This window comes from Bactrocera oleae, chromosome 6 (assembly GCF_042242935.1).
Source record: "Bactrocera oleae isolate idBacOlea1 chromosome 6, idBacOlea1, whole genome shotgun sequence".
In the NCBI taxonomy this organism is placed as follows: Eukaryota; Metazoa; Arthropoda; class Insecta; order Diptera; family Tephritidae; genus Bactrocera; species Bactrocera oleae.
In genome coordinates, this window is record NC_091540.1 from 19,205,054 (window position 1) to 19,224,256 (window position 19,203).

Below are 19,203 nucleotides of genomic sequence, written 5' to 3' on the forward strand. Positions count from 1 at the left end.
ATGATATTGAACGTTCAAAAATCAATGGTTGTATGGTGTATGCATTAATTCGTGCGGTTTTTTTTACGAAAATTAAGACTTTATTGTGAAAAAATTGTTATACATTTAATGTTCAAAGTATTGCCCATCGGAAGCTATGATGTTTGCCCATCTTTCTGGCAGTTTGTGGATCCCATCCCAAAAGAACTTCTCCGGCTTGGAGGTCAAGAAAGAATCAATTCAATTTCTGATACCCTGTTCTGAAGAGAAGCGTACTCCGGTGAGGGCATTCTGCATTGATCTGAACAAGTGGTAATCGGAAGGTGCTATGTCTGTGCTATAAGGCGGGTGAGGTAGAACTTCCCACCCACAGTTTTCCAAATAGTTTTTAACTGGCCTTGCAACATGTGGCCGAGCGTTGTCATGATGAAAAATTATTGATTCGTGTCTGGTCGCATATTCTGGTCGTTTTTCCGCGATGGCCTTTTTCAAACGAATCAATTGTTTTCGGTAGAGGTCCCCATTGATCGTCTGACCCGATTTCAATAGCTCATAATAGAGCACGCCCTTGTGGTCCCACCAAATACATAGCATAACCTTAGCAGCATGGATATTCGGCTTTGCCGTGGATGTTGATGGTTGGCCGGGCTTCACATACGATTTCTTGCGCTTTGGGTTATCATAATGAATCCATTTTTCGTCGCCAGTGACAATCCGATGCAAAAACGACTTCTTTTGGTGGCGTTGAAGCAACATTTCCGACATGCAGAATCGACGTTCGACGTCTCTTGGCTTTAATTCATAAGGCACCCAATTTCAAAGCTTCTGGATGAATCCTAATGATTTTAATCGTCTGGAAACGGTTGCTTGATCAACTCCTAATACTTTTGCAAGTTCTTCTTGCGTCTGGCATGCATCTGCGCCGAGAAATGTCTCCAATTCTTCGTCTTGAAGTTTGTTTGGCTGTCCGGGTCGTTCTCCGTCGTCTAAGTCGAAATTGTCACTTTTAAACCGTGCAAACCACTTTAGGCACGTTCGTTCGGCTAAAGCATGGTCACCATAAACGTCCAGTAAAACACGATGGCTTTCGGCAGCACTTTTCTTCATGTTAAAATAATGAAGAAGAACTCCCCGCAAAAACACTTTATCTGGTACAAATTTCGACATTTTCAAATGAATGAAACAATTGGTTGTTTACGCTCAAACAATTTATATCTACTGAAAACGACGCGAAATGGCAGTACCTTTGAAATGAATATAGCCACAGATGAATAAGACGCGAAATAATACTAGTAGAGCCCTCTCTTAGAAAACCGCACGAATTAATGTATACACCATAATATATCACAAAATAACAGAAATGGATTAAAATAGTTTTTCCATATGTTTAACGGATACATGTATAATAATATTTAATCTTAATAAATGTTGGGTATTTTAATTTAAATGCCCAAAAATTATTGCAATATTTTGTCCGATATGGCTACAATGGAAAATGTTATAAAAAAACGCTAATTTTGAGGCGCTCTCACACTGGAAAGAGTTGGGCATCCCATTATCCCTGAAAAAGAGCCTCGTATCTCCTGACCATGAGCTGAATGAATGCAGGAGAGACTTGTCCTCGGGCGTGAACTCAATGTTCCATCAACTAACTAACGGTTCGTCTAGAATTTTTAGATAATAAAGTTTTATTATTTGGATCTTTGCCTAGTCGACTCATGCTGATTGACAGTAGGGACTAAATAATAAATAACGGCATAACCAAACCCAAACTTAATAATATAAATTATTAAAACAAAAAAAAAAGCTTTAACATCGTTAGTACTGAAGCTATAACACCATTTTTAATAGCATAAAAAGGTATAAAAAGATCTTTATTCTATTTTGATTGATCAGTTGTAATGGCAGCTATATGCTATAGTAGTCCGATCTGAAAAATTTCATCGCAGATTGTCGCGATGCTTTGGGTTATATGTAATTTCTACCAATTTTCTTGTAGAGGCATCCTCTTGAAATGAAAAGTTCAAGTTTTCCATACAGGGACTTAATTTTGATCATGCAGTTTGTATAGCAGCTCTATGTTATAGTTAAATGATATCGTCGGCTCCGACATAAGCAACTTCTGGGAGAGAAAAGGATGTAGCAAAATTTTAGATCGATATGTCAAAAACTGAGAGACTAGTTCCGTTAATTATTTATATATATATTTTATAAGATCTCCGACGGTTCCATCTGGGTGTTTCAAACTTCGTGGCAATCTTAATATACCCTGTTTAGGGTATAATGTATGTGAGGATATTGGAATACAAAATTTGTTGTATTCTTTATTAAAAATTATAAGATGAAATTGAAAGCCCCAAAAATCTCTCTGGTGGGAAACCATTATTTCTCTAGTATCATTTAAAACATAAAATTTGAAGCTATTGAAAATTTTTTTTAATGAAAATCACCTCATCAACAACACAATTCACTAAATTGCTGTCTTAAAAATGGGTTAATAAATTATTGCTCCGCATGTACCAGTAGGAAAAAATAGTTCAAACTCGGATTAAAAATTCTGAGTAGAGTCAGTTACGCAGATATTGTTTACTATCCCATGAAACCTGTTGCAATTGGCAGGCGGACACGGATTATCAACATAAAAAGTCAATTCAAAGGCAAATACAAGTATTAACAAAAGCAGCAAATACTACAAAGTTCAGTCATCAAGTCAGCAACAATGGTCGCAAAGAATATCTCTGTTACAACAGAAGCACTCCTTCGCTCGCGTTTATGTGAAAAGCGAAAATCCTGATGAACAGCAACAGCTGCATTACAATGTCAAGTGAGTGAGAACAAAAGCAATGGCGGCAGACTCTACTCCGCGCACAATGTACTCATATACACCTGCACTCACTCAAATACATATGTGGTCCATGAAAAGTAAGAGCAATGTCAACAACAGCTACATCGCCAGTTTACTCACTTCACAAAACACGCACGTGCAAGCGTCGTTGAGTTGAGGCAGTTGTTGTTGATGTTGCTGTTGCTGCTGCTGACATTGATTGGATGCCCCTGCAATAGACGACAATGGAAGTGAATAAGAAGTTGCGAGGGTGGTGGTTGTCGCGGAGTCAACTGTGAGACTTACGAGAACATTTCTCTTGTAAGGCACTCTGAAGTAATATACTCACGATTCGAAAGTTGCGGATGAACCCAACCAGATACGTATGTACATTAGAGCAGGTTGATTTCAGGGAGCCAAAAAAAAAATGGAAAAATCGCGTATGGGAGATAAGTGATATAGTTGTCCGATCTGGCCGATTCGACAAATATTCAATAGAATCTCAAAATGTATCTATGTATTAAATTTCTTACGGATATCCTAAAATCTGACGAAATATTAATAAAATAATAATCCCAAAAAAATTAAATTTCACCAAAAAATCGCTGGCTCGAAACCGGTTCTAAACCCAATATCTTAGGCAAAGTTGTTCAGAATGACCCGTAGACTATTTCCCGCATAAGTGATTTAAATATAAAAAAAAACAACTCGCCTCTAATGCACATACATATATTTCCTGTAGTTTCCTGTAGGAAAAAGTTAAGTTTTTATAAAAATATTCAAACTCAAAGAGGTTATATTTAGATATGTTTTTATTTTAATTATAGTCTTAAGTAAAATTTTGAGTTGCTTGCGTATTTTTTACAGTCAAAATATTATTTGTTTGAAATAATGGAATGACATTTCAAATTAACTGAAGTAGAGCCAAAAGATATCTGCGCTAAGGGTTTAGGTTTATACAGGATTTACCAAAAATCTATTATCTTGTTTCTTAGCTTAAAATGCACTTTATAATCTTAAAAACATTACTTCATTGTTAGATTAGTAAAAAAAAAACATTTCCCTGGTGGAATCCGTTGTAGTGTTGAAAAGTTTAGGTCAGTTAGCTTCAGTCCGTAAGACTAAATGCGATTTTTCTTGAAACTACATTTTTCAAGTCGGGTAACGATGGTTCTTTATTTTATACACTGAACAGTGTATACTAAGTTCGCCACGAAGTTTTTAGCACCCAGAAAAAACGTCGGAAACCTTATTTAATATATATGTATATACCATAAATTATCAGCGTGACGAACTGAGTCGATTTAACCATGTCGGTCTGTCTGTCTGTATATATCCGAAATAGTCGCAATATTTTTGAGATAACAATCTGAAATTTTGCATACGATCTTTTTTGCCCAAGGAGCTGCTCAGTTGTCGGTACCATCGATATCGGACCACTATATCATATACATAGCTGAGATACAAACTGAATGATCGGAATGAAGTTTTTGTATGGAAAAATTTTTTATTTGAATAGATATATACATATCTTCACGATATTTGCCATGCATTATTATCCGAAACAACGGTGTTTTCAGATCGGTTCACTACTGCCTAGAGCTGCCATATATACTGACCGATCAAACACAAGTTCTTGTATGGAATCTTTTTTTTTGTGAAGAGCATTAATAAATAATTAATTCAATAACATTCTCTGGTATTATAGCTTCGGTGCAGCTGAAGTTAACTTTTTTCTTGTTTTGTTCAAAAGTTGAACCCTGTTCACTTGCTACTTTATTAGCATTTCTTATGTAGAAAAGCATTACGTTTTTTATACTCTTGCAATATGTTGCTACAGAATATATTAGTTTTGTTCACCTAACGGTTGTCACGGTTATCATGTAAAAGTTATATGGATGTAAATGACCAGGATGACGAGACGAGTTGAAATCCGGGTGACTGTCTGTCCGGCCGTCTGTCCGTGCAAGCGATAAGTTGAGTAAAAGTTTAGATATCTTATGAAACTTGGTACACATATTCTTTGGTACCCAAGGGAGGTTGGTAATGCCGATGAGTGGAGTCGGACCATTGCCACGCCCACCAAACACCATTAAATGAAAGGCTTTAAAGTGCCATAACTGAGCCGCAAATTAAGATACAAAACTGTAATTTGGTACGGGAGATCGCAGTAGTCAAGGACAACTGTGGGCTAAAAATGTGAGCGTGGCTCGGCCCCCTAAATGATTTAATGTACATATATATGTCAAACCTCTTAAGATATGTCAACCAAACTTGCTGAGAAGAAGTAATTTTATCACCTCTTCTTTCTATGAAAATGGGTAAAATCGGATAGTAACCACGCCCACTACCTATATAACGGTTATGTTGAAAATTACTAAAAGTTGTTGAAAATTACTAAAAGTACGATTACTCACTTAATAAATGAGCAACCATTTAATTTCACAACCAGGATAATAGAGAAGGGCTTTATAGGATCTGGTATGAAAATTGGACAATAAGTCTGGCACCGCCCACCTTTATCTCTGGAACTACTCGACCGATTTCAACCAAATATGGTGGGTAATGTTAGCAAAACCTTTCTATTAGACACCGCGAAATCGGATAACAACCACGCTTCATTCCAACACACAAACTTTTACCTGATTCTTTCACTTAACAGTATACAAATCAAACAGAAATAAAGTTATCACAATAAAACTTTACACAAATAGTTCTCTTCGGGTATTCGCCCTATAACTTGTATCAAAAATAGGTAAAAGCTGACATAAATATTTTCGAACCTCCGCTTCATTTTATACCGCATCTATCGGTCAATATGTAAGAAATCTTAATGAAGAATCGGAATTCAGAAATAATCTCTTTCTCAACAGTGTGTCCTTTTCCCTTAATTCGTTTCTTGCAATTTGCAAGAGTGTAAAATGTTCAGTTACACCCGAACTTAGCCTTTCCTTACTTGTTTATTTTGTTTTGCATAAAACGAGTTTCTGGAATCACAATCGCCCGTAGAGGGCCTCTTGGAAAACACGATTTCTCAGATTTATACTCTCAAATACATATTTAATAGGTATATCAAATTTGATTTTGCTTTACTCACAGAAGAAATTGTTAAAGTTACGTTTTTTTGGAGGCTCTAGACTGGTCTAACCCATTAAGACAAACATCCCATATATTTTCAAGGAAAAGGAATTTTCGCTTATATTATATTATTCATATAAAGCCAAATAAATTAACCTTTAAACAAGCAAGCCTGTAATCTGCTCTAAATTCACAGTTCGCTTAGGTAGGAGTACTCAGATGATTTCAACTCTTGCAACAACGTACTGAATGTGGTTTAAAAGTTTGATAATTAACGACTGGTATTTCCTACTGGGGTGTATTTGCATGTTTGGGCATATGTATGTGCATGTAGCATATAAAACATTTATTTGCATACAAAGTAACAAGTGCAAATGCATCGTTGCATTATCCCACAATCGCATGGGCATATGTATGTATATGTATGTAGGTACATGCAAATATGGACTTGTCTTCCGCATTAGCGTCCATTCCTCATATGATCCAATGTATGTGAGTAAATTTGTGTGAATGCAATTTGTGTTCTCTTCTCGCTCATTTTGTAATTTACCCTAACAGAACAATGACAGTCATCTGACCGGTAATATAACAGTCATAGCTGAAAAATTTTGTCAGCGCGCAGAACAAAGTTTCTATCATTTTTTTAAGAGCCTTGTTGAAAACTGATGTAAACAAACAATGCGTGTGAGCTTGATTCTCTTTAACACATGGGTATTCGGAATTGATTCACTATATATCTATACTGCTCACTCTCATGTCTTTTTCTAAGTCATTTCTGACCATAAGTCCATCAAAGCTGAGCATCAATTGTCAGTCATGGCTGTAAATCTATCACAAGTGAAATTTTCTTTTGCGCAGTAGATAATATATTTTTTATTTCTTTAATAAATTTAAATTTTTTAATTAAAATTAGTAATAATAATACACATAAATATATAAAAGGAAAAATATAATTAAATAGTAAATTATGAAAAGAAATGTTTACTTAATTCCATGCTTGCTCCTCTCAAAAGCTCTGCTGTACTTGTTTTTCCAGTTCATAGATATTTCTGAATTTAAAAATGCCTAAATAAAAATGAAATTATTGAAAATTATTTTTTTAACGCAAAAAGAGTTATTGCACAAGAGCACACAACACTTTTGGTTTATCGCACGAAATAACAGCTACATAGGTATTTCACAACTTCTCGAAACTTCTATGGAAATGTATGCTGTCTCTTTTCGACGTATACAGAATTTGCTTTCGGAAAAATCGTAAACATTGACAGTCGTTTTACTGTTCATTTGTCTGTCAGTACTGACATAATAAATGTGAGTATGTTGGTGAACCCATCAGCAGTTTCTTGTAGGGCATATGACATATTCCTATGCATACGTACATATACATGCATGTAAAATATACGTAACGTACATATATGTTATATGATTCGCTTGCTAAGAGCATTGCTCAGCAGCGATTACAGCCCCAGTTTCCCTATACGCTTTTAGCTTTGCCTTTTGGTTTTTTTTTTGTTGTCGTTGGCGATAGTGCCTGTTTTGAGTTTGTTCTGCTCTTTACGAATATTTATCATTTACCAATTTGTATGTGCAGCTTTCGCCAAACGACACTGTGCGCCAAACACAAGAGCGACTCATCGAAAGTGGTGCACTTCGCGATAATAAGCGCTAAAAATTTTTTTTTTGGCATTCATAAATTGATTACTAAAATATACTAATATTTACATATATAATTAATTATAGTACTTATATTTAAGAGAGTCACGGCGCTAAAAGCAATAATCAGATAACGAAAAAAGTATTTCCAAAACATATGGTGTTTAAAAATCAACCTAAGCGCCATAGATGAACACAATTATTAATTAAACACATATCAGTATAACAAAATGATGTTTGTTTTTGATAAAAGTATACTTTTAGGAGTCAAAATCATATGCTGTTTGTTTGTGTTTAAGCTTTTAGACCGCTTTAAATGTAATTAAGAGCAACAGAAGTGAAAAAAAAGAACAACAATAGCGTTTGTTTTGACAATTTATTTTTAACTTCACAGTAAATATTAAAACTTCTGGAGCCAAAATGTAAGCAAAAAGTTCATATGTAAGCTTAAACTTTGTATAAAATTTACTCAATACTAAGTCTAAACATGTAATAGTGGTTTCTATTTTTAGTTTATATTACAAACTCATACTGTTGTGTTAGATTATAACCCAGTGCCATGCATCCAAAATTTACACCCTTTAGGAGAATTAAAAAAATAAGCAAGTAATTTTGACGGAATTTAAATTTAATAATGGGATCTTGTTTTATCTTATGTTACATAATAAAGAAAATATATCCATAATAAAGTGTAAACCTAATAATTTATCTAATACATAGTGAGCTGTCGCGAATATGAATTAAATACTGTTAAATTTGCGATGTGCTATACCATAAAATCTTACTACATTGAAATATATGTAGATTTAAAGATGAATGAATCGCCCAAGTCGTTTTCCAAAATTTTGTTATGTAAAAAGTGATAGATCTCCCTATTTGAGAAATAAGTTATTCACATGTAATTGCAAACCCTATGTGGGGCTACTTGCGAACTTATCTAATCCAGTCCAAATTTCACGTATCCTCATATCAGTCCATACAATGTAATTCAAAATAAAAGAAAATGTTCGGTTGCACCAACGCTATAATGTCTTTCACAAAAAAAAAGTTTCCTTCCAAGAACTTAATTTTTATCGGTCAGTTTGTGTGGCAGCTATATGCCATAGAGATTCGATCTGAAAAATGTGTTTGGAGGTTGTACGTACCTTTGGCTTGAGTAGTAATATACCAATTTTCGTAAATATATCTTGTCAAATAAAATAGTTTCTCATGCATGAATAATTCAGTTTGTAATTCAGCTATATGCCATAGTGGTTTGATATCGGGGGTGTTAAAACTTCGAGGCAAACTTAATATACCCTGTTCAGGGTATAAAAATGATTAATCGTTTCAACATATTTTTAAAAGGAAAACATTAAAAGCCTGTTTAATTTTCGTGAAACACTCACCCAGAACGCAACCATCGGCTACATTTTTTCAGTGCACAATTCGATTGCGCCCACTGTGCGCGTCAACGGAGCTGTTGGTTATCGGTCGTGTATTTTCTTTCTGCTCGCTGCTAAGCGCGGATAGCGTGCAGCGTAGCTGTCGGTGTTGGCGCGCGACTGATTCACCGGCTGGTTGTTGCGGCCAGTGCTGCCAGCGCGTCAGTTAGAATTCGCTTGTGAAACGTATTGGTTGTTCGTGTGAGATCTATCGGCAGTTGTTATGCTGGTGAACACGTAAAATCTGTGCGTAAAATTTCGTAGGGAAATTGGCGCGCAACTTACCACTTTCGACCGCTTTTGTGAGTAGTGTGTAATTGTGCTTTTGTTAACACTCCCACTTATCATCAATCACACCGAAGCGGAATGTTCGGATGAAATGTTGTTTGTTGGTGAAAAACGATTTTGTGACTTACAATTGAATCGCGATTTACTGGTTGCTTTCTATGATCGTTGTTGTTGGTGCTGACGCTTTCATTACCACTGTGTTCGCGTGATAGCGGTAATGTGTTTTTTGACGCGCCAACATTTTGATCTTTCGATGTGCCACAGAAAGATTCTTGTTTGTTTTTGTGAGTGCGGTCTTTTCTAAGCGTCAAAATGGCAGTGAAGTGTTAAAGTGTTTTTGCTTTTTGAAATGTAGGGGGTTGCTGTGCCACCATAAATAACTGTGCGTGCTACTAGTTGTCGATATAGAAAATATTTCATTTATTATAATTTTTTTATACTTTTATCAGTTGGTATGATTTTGTGTATAGCTTGGTGTTGATATGGTGCTGGCGCAAGCGAATTCCAGTATTCTTTCGACGCTCGCCTTAAAGAATAAGCAAGATAAATGAAATTTATTAATTATTTGCACAGACAAAATGCTCACACAGTTTGATATAAAAATACAAACAATGTACCAACAACAAAGTGCTGAGTCGAAAGATTATTGTATTTTAATATCATATCTTCAAAGAAATTACAGGGAAACATATGAATCGACGCGAATCGCCTGGTTTCAGCTGGCGCAACGAAACGGTGAAAGATAAGACAAACATATTTTTTTTAAATTTCATCGACGTTCATAAATGAAATATGGTATATTTGTTTAATGAATATAATTGAAAAGCTGTTTTCTGATTGTGAATATTGCTGGTGATGTTTTGTTGATGTTTGTTTATAAATGTATCCATTTAACTCTAAATTATTATTACTCTTGCAATCATTCACGTTGAGCTGAGGCTTAAATTGGTAGAGTGGTTGGCTAACGGCCGTGCTTCTTGTAGTCACCTCCTGATTGATGGCCAACGTCAAAGAACTGTCACAAATTTCCACAGCTCTACAATTTGTATGTGGTATCCCATAAAAATTCATTAGTATCGCCCAGTATACGGCATTTTCAACTTTGACAGCACTGCTTGAAATCTGTATTTTTGTAGAAAACGGTAAGTGACCGTCGCGGCTGGCTCGAATGTATTCCAGCCGAGAAGCCCAATTTTCGATTACTTTTTGCAGCAAATGGGACCGTAAGTGATTTCCATCGCTGAACAAAATTCGGATCGGATTTGGGCCCAATCACCGAAAGTGCAACGCGCTTGAATTTGTTCGCTTTGATTCTTCCACCAGTTGGATTTTCCATAAAGTGGATGGGCACATCTTCAATTGTTGCGAGCGATGGTGGATGTACTCATTCGGACTTCATTCTTCAGTACTTTGCTCTACAGTAACAATAGCGTTGTCAGCGCACCGTACGGTGTCTCTGAGGATGAGCAGAATCTACTAGGGTACACGTCGTACGAAACCGATCAATGGTTGCTCGAATTACCGATTCTGCTGGACTATTATGTCGACTGAATATTGGACGCAGCGCGCAATGCGTTATAACATTTGCCAAATTCTCCTTAAACTCAACCCGAACTTTGAATAAAAAGCTCCACTAAAGCGTTATTTAATTCCGTTATAACTATTAAAAGCTAAAAGTCTTTAATTATGAAATTTTATTTACTTCAAAGCACCATGAGCGCGTGCAACATATCCGTTGAGCGAGCGCAGAGTAAACCGAATCAATTAAATTAAAAATATCTAATATAAAAATAATTATCCGACCACTTTGTGGCAGGCTAAAGCTCCGTTGCATCCGCTTTTTGCTCGTGGGCTCTTCATTAAATTAACTAAAAATACAGCGCTTTGTGTACGCAGAGCGGAAAACGCACACTAACTGACAACAATGTTGTTGAATTTGCAACAGCCTGCAGCGCTTAGTTTGCGGAGGGAACGCGCGCAACCATTGGCTTATACATAAATTAATTATGCGCTTATTATGCACTCAAAACAATAACTTTTATGAAAATATTGCTGTGTGAACTTGGGTACAGACATGCACTGTTCTATGAGGCATACAGACATATAGACTGTGTGTGTGCATGGCCATGTGTGCGATTGCTAAAGCGCTTCAGCTCACTTTCAATTAAGCCACTTAAAATCCGTTATATGACAATGTACGGCAACGATGGTGCAGGCAAGCGAGGGCCTGTTGCACGTGCAACAAATGCTCATTGGTTGACAGAGTTCAGTGCAACATGTGGGAACACAACCTGAACAGTTGAATGTCGGAATCAATGAATGGCTGATCGTTGCCAAAGTGCATGCAGGGTCTGATAGCAGGGTATATATAATAGTTGCTAGATAATAAATATTTCGGATAACTCGTTTGCTTTTGAGTGAAACTAAACCTTAATCCGTAGCCAGCACTTTGCATTGAAATCACTTTGGAGGCCAAAGCGCTGGCTTTTCGCACCTCCGACTTGCAATTGTATATAAATGTGAATTTATACAATGATGAGAATCGAGAGGCTAGCAAACTGGCGCAGTTCGACAGTTGCTCGAGTGGCAAAATTGTAGGAACAGACTGTTTGATTGTCTCGGCGCACTAAAATTAGCTGGATCCATAGTTTGGGCGGTGAGCGGGTGCTCTTTTCCATTTGTCAATTGAATATGTTTTTTGTAGACATGCCACACACTTATGATATATATGTGCACATGTGTGCTTGTGAATGTATGCGACCCAGGACAGGTGTATGCAGGCGATTTCTGTCATCTTGCTTGGATCGGTTAGTTTCTGGGCCACAAACAGCAGACACAATTACGAATGACAAGAAACTGCGAGATAACAGCCATTTAAGTCCTTCAAATCAAGATTTAGACCAATTATTTACAAAGCAGTACAGTCGTGCGAAGAAAAGAGTCGAAAGCACACAAAAGTATATACATATATCCTTAAAAGTCATCACGGCAATATTCTTCACCAAAGTTTTCTTGAACTGATGAAGAACTTGTTCCCAAATATGTTGAGGGTGCAGTGCAGACCTTGTCTATATTTATTCTAATGATGGATCTGGTACTTATTGTTGCTTTTATTGTGTTGCGGGTGAAAAAACTGGCCAGTTTTTGCGATATCGATCCGAAATTTTGCACACGTCCTTTTCTGACCACGAAGCTGTGAATTTGTTGGAACCGCAAGGCGTTATACGAGAAACTATTTTACTTGTAAAGGTATCTACACAGAATTTGGAGTTGATTATTATCCAAGGCATTGTTACAATCTCCGAACAAACTGTTCAGATCGAACAGCTAAAACATATAGCTGCCATACAAACGGAACGATTAAATTAACGTTCTTGTATGAAAAACTTGTTTATTTGTGAAGGGTATTATAGCTTCGGTGCTGACATTTTTTCGTGTTTTAACTAAATTTCAATTAAGCTTGCAAAAAACAAAAAGAGGTATTTTTTTTTGTGCAGAAAGTTTTCAGTCGAAGCAGTGGGAAAATTTGTAAGTAATGTTTGATTTGATTTCAAAATAGTATATATCGAAATTAAAAAAAACTTTGCATTTTCGAGTGAAGCCAAAATGGTTCAATCAGCAGTTTTTCGATCACTGTTGGAGACTACAATTCACAAAGGAACACATATTTCTTTGCAAGATGTTGTAAGAGTATGCATGGTTTATTTCTTCATTACTTAGCTTAGTACTAGATTCACCTGTTTTCCCATTAAGAGCAGATTTTATGTGCTTTCTATGAAGCTCTAGTGCTCAAAAGTGCTTACAAGCAAACAATTGTGGAGCCGCACTGACGTTTACACAGTGTCTCATTGTATGTGTGTGTGTAATGTTCGCACATATTTGCTCTAACTCTGATGATTGCGATGGTAAAAATCTAAATTGCCATTAAACTGCGGGAAAACGCAAGCAAATGGGTTGATAAAAGCAGCACACAAATCTCTCAGCGCAAGCAAATATGGTATATACACACAACCATAAAAGCAAAAGTTGTAAAAGCGTCCATGTGTTTATATGAGGAGAATGTCGTCGACGATGTTGACGCGCAAATGTGTCGCTTCCGCCGATCGAAAACACTTGGCGGCATGAATTTGGCTTTGCTCCCATTGCAAGCGCGTTGCTGTTTGTTGCACTTGTGCTCGATTTCGATTCGTGCATTTGCTTAAAATGTTATCTTCTCTGCTCAATTTCATATTTTACGATTTATTCGATTAAACTTTTTATGTTCAGGGTAAGCACAGTGGAAATGTTCATAATATTCTTCGACGGGTTGGGCGTATGGTTGAGTTGGGCACTCGCATTCGGAAAAATTTATTTAGAAAAGCAAAAACAATAAAAAGCGATAATAAATAAATAAATTAATTGCTCTGAGTTCAAAGCGTCATAATTTCTCAAATTGCTCCGCCGTCTTAGCAGCCTGCAAACACATCTCTTGTTATTGAAAATCCATTTCAATGAAAACTAATGTGCAAGCAATCGAAAGACAAAGGGTTGAGCGGGAGGACGTAGGACGGTCTCGATTTGAGTGCTATTGACAACCTTAATTGCATTTAATTCATTTTCATCAACAATCAATGTGAGATCCAATGGTGCACATTGCTCAATTTTTACTTACGATATTGCTTTTCGACAATAGACGGGCTAAGAGCATAAATTTCGCCACTTAAAATTTTAGCGCATACGTCTGTTGAATGTACATTGATTTGTTGCAAGCGACATTGCAACGGAAAAAGTTTAATTTATGAACCTAAAATTCGGAGAGAATTATTTCCTGATGATAGTATGTGTGAGTGTCAAAAATGGTTTGAATCAGGTCAATATTTACCTTAGACCCCATATACCTAACAAAAGATTATCGTACTTCCGGCTGACTTTATTCCGCATATATAATATAAGCCAATATGTGAGTTAACTCAATAAAAATGAAAGAGCGTAACAGTTTATCTTTGTGCCTAAAATAACTTAAATCAGGTGAAAACTTGCAATAACCCCCATAAAACTAATCACAAAATTTTCAAACATCCGGTTGATTTTACTCCATATACGTTAGTTGGAGACGGTATGTGAGGCACTTTAATGAAACTTAGGGAGCATTTTATTCTGTTAATAGTATGCGGTATTAGCAAAAATAGATATAATTGGGTCAATACTACCCCTACCTCTCATATACCTAACATAAGATTTTTAAACTTCCGATTTGATATCAGCCAATATGTAAGATATCGTAGCAAAACTAACTGCTTAATATTGGATATAATAAAGTTCAGCGTATAATATTGGATATACTATAGTTTAATGCCGAAAATACGTGAATTTAGACTACAAATTACCCCAACTCCCAAATATTACATAAGTATATTGATTTTCGTTATTTTAACACACCTTGCTCCGAATATTTATTTATAAAATTGCTTATGAAAATATGATTACCAGTATAACTCAGCAATGTCAAAATTAACTCAGTCAGCACATCCTTTATCTTTACCTGATATAGCCTATATACAAATTTCAGACTTTTCCCCTGAACAAATGAACAATATAACAATGAATTTTCGCTATGTTTTCTGGCATTTGTGGTCTTCTTGAATGGTGTGCATCATTTATGCTGGTACGAATAGCCAAAATGCTGGAACAAATTGGCTGTAACACTTTTTGGGTCATTCCATGTCAAATCGACAAATAGTTGGCATAGAGTTTTATCTCATCATAAAACGAAGTTCTGCCAAAGAAGAAAATTTTAAAAAAATTTTTCTAAGAGTTATTCAAAATTGAAATTTTCACTGTTTTTCCGATTTTATGAGTTTATTTATTCAATATTTCAGAAACTATTGTATATTATGAAAAAAACGCTGGTGCGTTCATAGAGGACACTAAGAGGTATAAATAAAACTATTTTTTGAAAAAAGTTTTTGAAAATTACCAAAATTAAAATTTTTTAAAAATGTAAAAAGTACCCGTCGCGTGAAAATTTTGGCCTCAAAATTTTTTATATTTATTTCGGCGAAAAAATTTTTTTCTATTTTTTCAACATTTCAAATTCAAAAACTTATATCTTTGAAACGAAGAAGAACACACCTTTGAAAATTTCAGCATTTCTTTAGATATGTTATAGGTATTGAGGCCAAAATTTTCCCGCCACGGGTACTTTTTACAATATTAAAAAATTGAAAAGTTTAAAAAATTTTAATTTTTGTAATTTTTAAAATCTTTTTCAAAAAGATTTTTTTTATACCTCTTAGTGTCCTCTATGAACGCACCAGCGTTTTTTTCATAATATACAATAGTTTCTGAAATATTGAATAAATAAACTGATAAAATCAGGAAAACAGTGAAAATTTCATTTATGAAAAACTCTTAGGAAATTTTTTTTTAAATGTTTTCCTTTGGCAGAACTTTGTTTTATGATGAGACAAAACTCTCTGCCAAAATTCATCCAAAACGGTGGGGTCGCGTCCAACTATTTGTCGAGTTGACATGGAATGACCCTTTTAAGTCATTGTTTTGCATCAAAGGTGTTTATTCTCTTCAGAAAACAATGTCTTATCAAATCACGAAATTCGCTGTTTTCCATTGAAAGCGAAAATTTCAGAGGCAGCGTCAAAGAAACCAATAAGGCCAGAACCATTTCAGCATATGTAGTAGTCTAAATAATTTTAGGCATATACAAACTACATACAAAATAATGTAATTAAAATCGATAAAATGGGAACGTATTCTTTGTCTCCTATGTACCTTTATCAAAAAGTCGGGAATCCTAGCTGTGGTACTATTCTTGTGTGCCATATTTTATGGTGTTAACATCGATTTTCTTTTATCTACCATTAATGCTGTGATCTATGCTCAATCTGGTAATATTATGACTGTGCGTATGTGTGTCTGCTAAAAAGTACATTTCATACATTGTATCGTACTTATGTGTGTTTGTCCGTATGTTAATACACCACAGTGCTGATTAGCATTGACAACTTCCCTCGGTAGATTCCCTTAAGGTTTATAGCAGCCACTGCTTAATTGAATACCAATGTGATAAAGGTATTTGACGAGGGAAATTTCTTTCGGCATTCATAGGTGTATACACCAGTCAGAATTGTTGAATATTGTTCGATTTTTGGAAAAAAGAATTGTACTCAGATTGAAACAATTTCATTATTAAATGGCAACTCTAGCTATAATAATATGATTATATGGTATGGTTTCAGATGCTTCTGCATATGTCTATTTGCCACATAGCAAACCCTTTACCTTTAGTTTCTGAATTTTAATAGGTGGCAATGTCGATCACAGCCTTTTAGTTCAATCAATCTTCAAAATAATTAAAATTATCATCAATTATTTCTTCAAAGCAAACTTTCGACCGATTCATATGTAAAATTCGTTGTATCAATGTGCAAATTCTGTTTTCGCTTTCTAAAAGCTTTCTTCCAGTAGCTTTCTTAATAACATAAGTAGTTGACAAAGGATCTTTTTAAATTTCCAGTAAACGGTTCCTAAGTTTATTTGGTTTGTAACAAAGTAACCAAAAATCATATAACATACAAACATGTAGATTGCTGTAAAATATTTAGTCTTCATTTCCATTTACATCCAAATTTCGATGACGACATTTTACTTAATTCTAGTCTCTTCTAAGTTTCTAATAGAATTATCTCCACATAAAGTCTTGACACCAACCGAATTTGAGTCAATCATTTAATGTAAATAAGTATCAATTGTAGTATAACGAAACAAAACACACAAACAGTTTTCCATATTCATACAATCCCTCTAATGCTGACGTAAAAACGCTGGCACCAAGCCGTATATTTACCAAATATTTCCAATATCAGATCATCACTGGTATTTACGCACACCTTTGCCGCTATGTTACTTTTTCCAAAACAAATCTTCACACATGTGGCCATAAACACACAAGAATTAACCATGGTAGGTGTGTGGATTGTATTCCACCAGTATCTATGCACTTTCACATCCATGGAAAAGAAGTATAAATATACAGACAGCACATAATAAATATATTCCCAAGTTGCCGATTAGGCGAAAAGTAGCAAAACAAAATCTTTCTTGCGCTTTTCTAACCTATCATTAACGGCTTTGAAGAGTGTGTGCTAAAAAGAGTGTCCATATGAGCGTAGAATATTACCTACTTGAACGTGGCGCTGAAATTATTGTCAAAAGTTTCCCTACAGTTAAAACAGCTAGTTATAAAATACCTCCTACTAGTAGGACCCTAACTAGTCCGACAGTTGACTTTTTTCTATACAAAAAAACTTAATTTTTGTATTATACAAAGGGTCTTTCATTTAGCCATGTGGTTTACAAGAAGGAAAAAATCGCATACAATTTAATGTTATGGCCAAGAATTTATCTTTATGGTTTGCTGTTATGTTGCAAAAATGATTTCGGGCAAGTGACCGCCGCGGCTGGCTCGAATAAATTCCAGCCGGGAGACCCAAATGTCGACCACTTTTTGCAGCAATTGTTGCTCTATGTCAGGTGGAGACCGCATCACAGAGCTACGACGCGAAATAATGTGCACACCAATCCTTCAATAAATTGATTGTTTCGTTGACCGTACGACATGAATGGTGAAAACAATGGTCGTCAAGATTCTCTAATTCAGGCACGAAGCATAGCTCTATAGCCTTTCCCATGGACTTTAACATTATGGCCATCTTCATTTTTGAAGAAATATAGACCAATGATTTCCTCTACACATAGAGCACACAAAACAGTGACTTTATGAGAATGTAACGGCGTCTCAATAATGGCTTGTGGAACAATGGCTTTGCAAGCGTTGTTCCGGGATAGTTGTTTTTTTATGAAATTGCAAACCAAATTGAGTATAAATCAAGCAACAACTGTAAAAAAGACCAACTCTTGCCTCATTGAAAACTGTCTAAAAAAACACCCGTCAAATAATATCCCAGTCTAATACTAGTTCAAAACGATTACATAACTTACTAGTCCAATTTTTATTATCAGGGGCATTAAAATGTGTTGTTCTGGATATCCGTGTCTGTATTGAAAGAATACAGATTCGACCGGGTGTTTATCTCTTTCTGAAAGAACTTTGCAAGTAATTTGCAGAATTCCAATGCTTTTTTGAGTAATTTGATTATAATCACGCCAGGTTCTCAGTGAGCATTCACATTATCAATGCCTTTGGTGCCATAAATTTTAAGATACTGGAAAGATGATGGAAAAACTTTTATTAGTTCACTCTCACCTTGTAATGTCGCACCGATGAGAAATGGTGTGTTAATTGACATGTTCAGTACCATTAATCAAATCCATCAAAATTATTGTTTTTCTGTATACATTTTTGCATAAATTGTTTTAGGCTCTTATAGCAATGAAAAACTTTAAATGTGTATATTAGTTATTAACCTATATTATGCATTGCTACTAGCGTTAGTATAGTGATAGTACGTTTCCCTAACCATACACCAAATTTTGCATTTAAAGCAGATAACGTACAGGCAACTGAGTAATCAATCGCTATTTTTATATAATACTACCATACCTTGTTATAGTATACAAAAATCTCAAATTCAGGCAACAACTCAAGATCATACCTACAATATATAGAGAGTTTTGGAATTCTTGGCCAAATTTGAGTAATGTTGCCAAATACTGTGAACTGTGCTTTTCGAAAATGAAACTCAGTGATGTTGTATGGTGTTTCAAGTTTATTGAGATCAGCTGCCATACCCAATATAAATTCTTATTATAGTGGTATAGTATAGAACAAGTATTTAGACCATAATCACAACTCTATATACATAAAAGGAACCTACATTCATGCACACATATATACATATATACGTTTTTAACCAAACACCGTGAAATATTGCAAGGGCGTCCTTAATAAAATGAAATGAAATTCCATTAAAAGTAAATTTTGAGAATGGGTGAATCACT

The 19,203-nt window shown here is 35.3% G+C and overlaps 1 protein-coding gene across 4 annotated transcripts in view; it reads left to right on the forward strand.

The window, feature by feature from the left end:
• Window positions 1-19,203, forward strand: part of Lmpt (four and a half LIM domains protein limpet) — a 213,349-nt gene that overhangs the window by 120,424 nt on the left and 73,722 nt on the right. Inside the window, exon 1 of one of the 4 annotated variants that reach the window (XM_036360413.2) lies at window positions 9,103-9,204. The exons of 2 other annotated variants lie outside the window; for them this stretch is intronic. The gene's annotated coding sequence lies outside the window, so the exon portion shown is untranslated. Of the gene's footprint in view, window positions 1-9,102; window positions 9,261-19,203 lie in introns of those variants that run through there. One more of the 4 variants, XM_014232867.3, reaches the window with a different exon arrangement.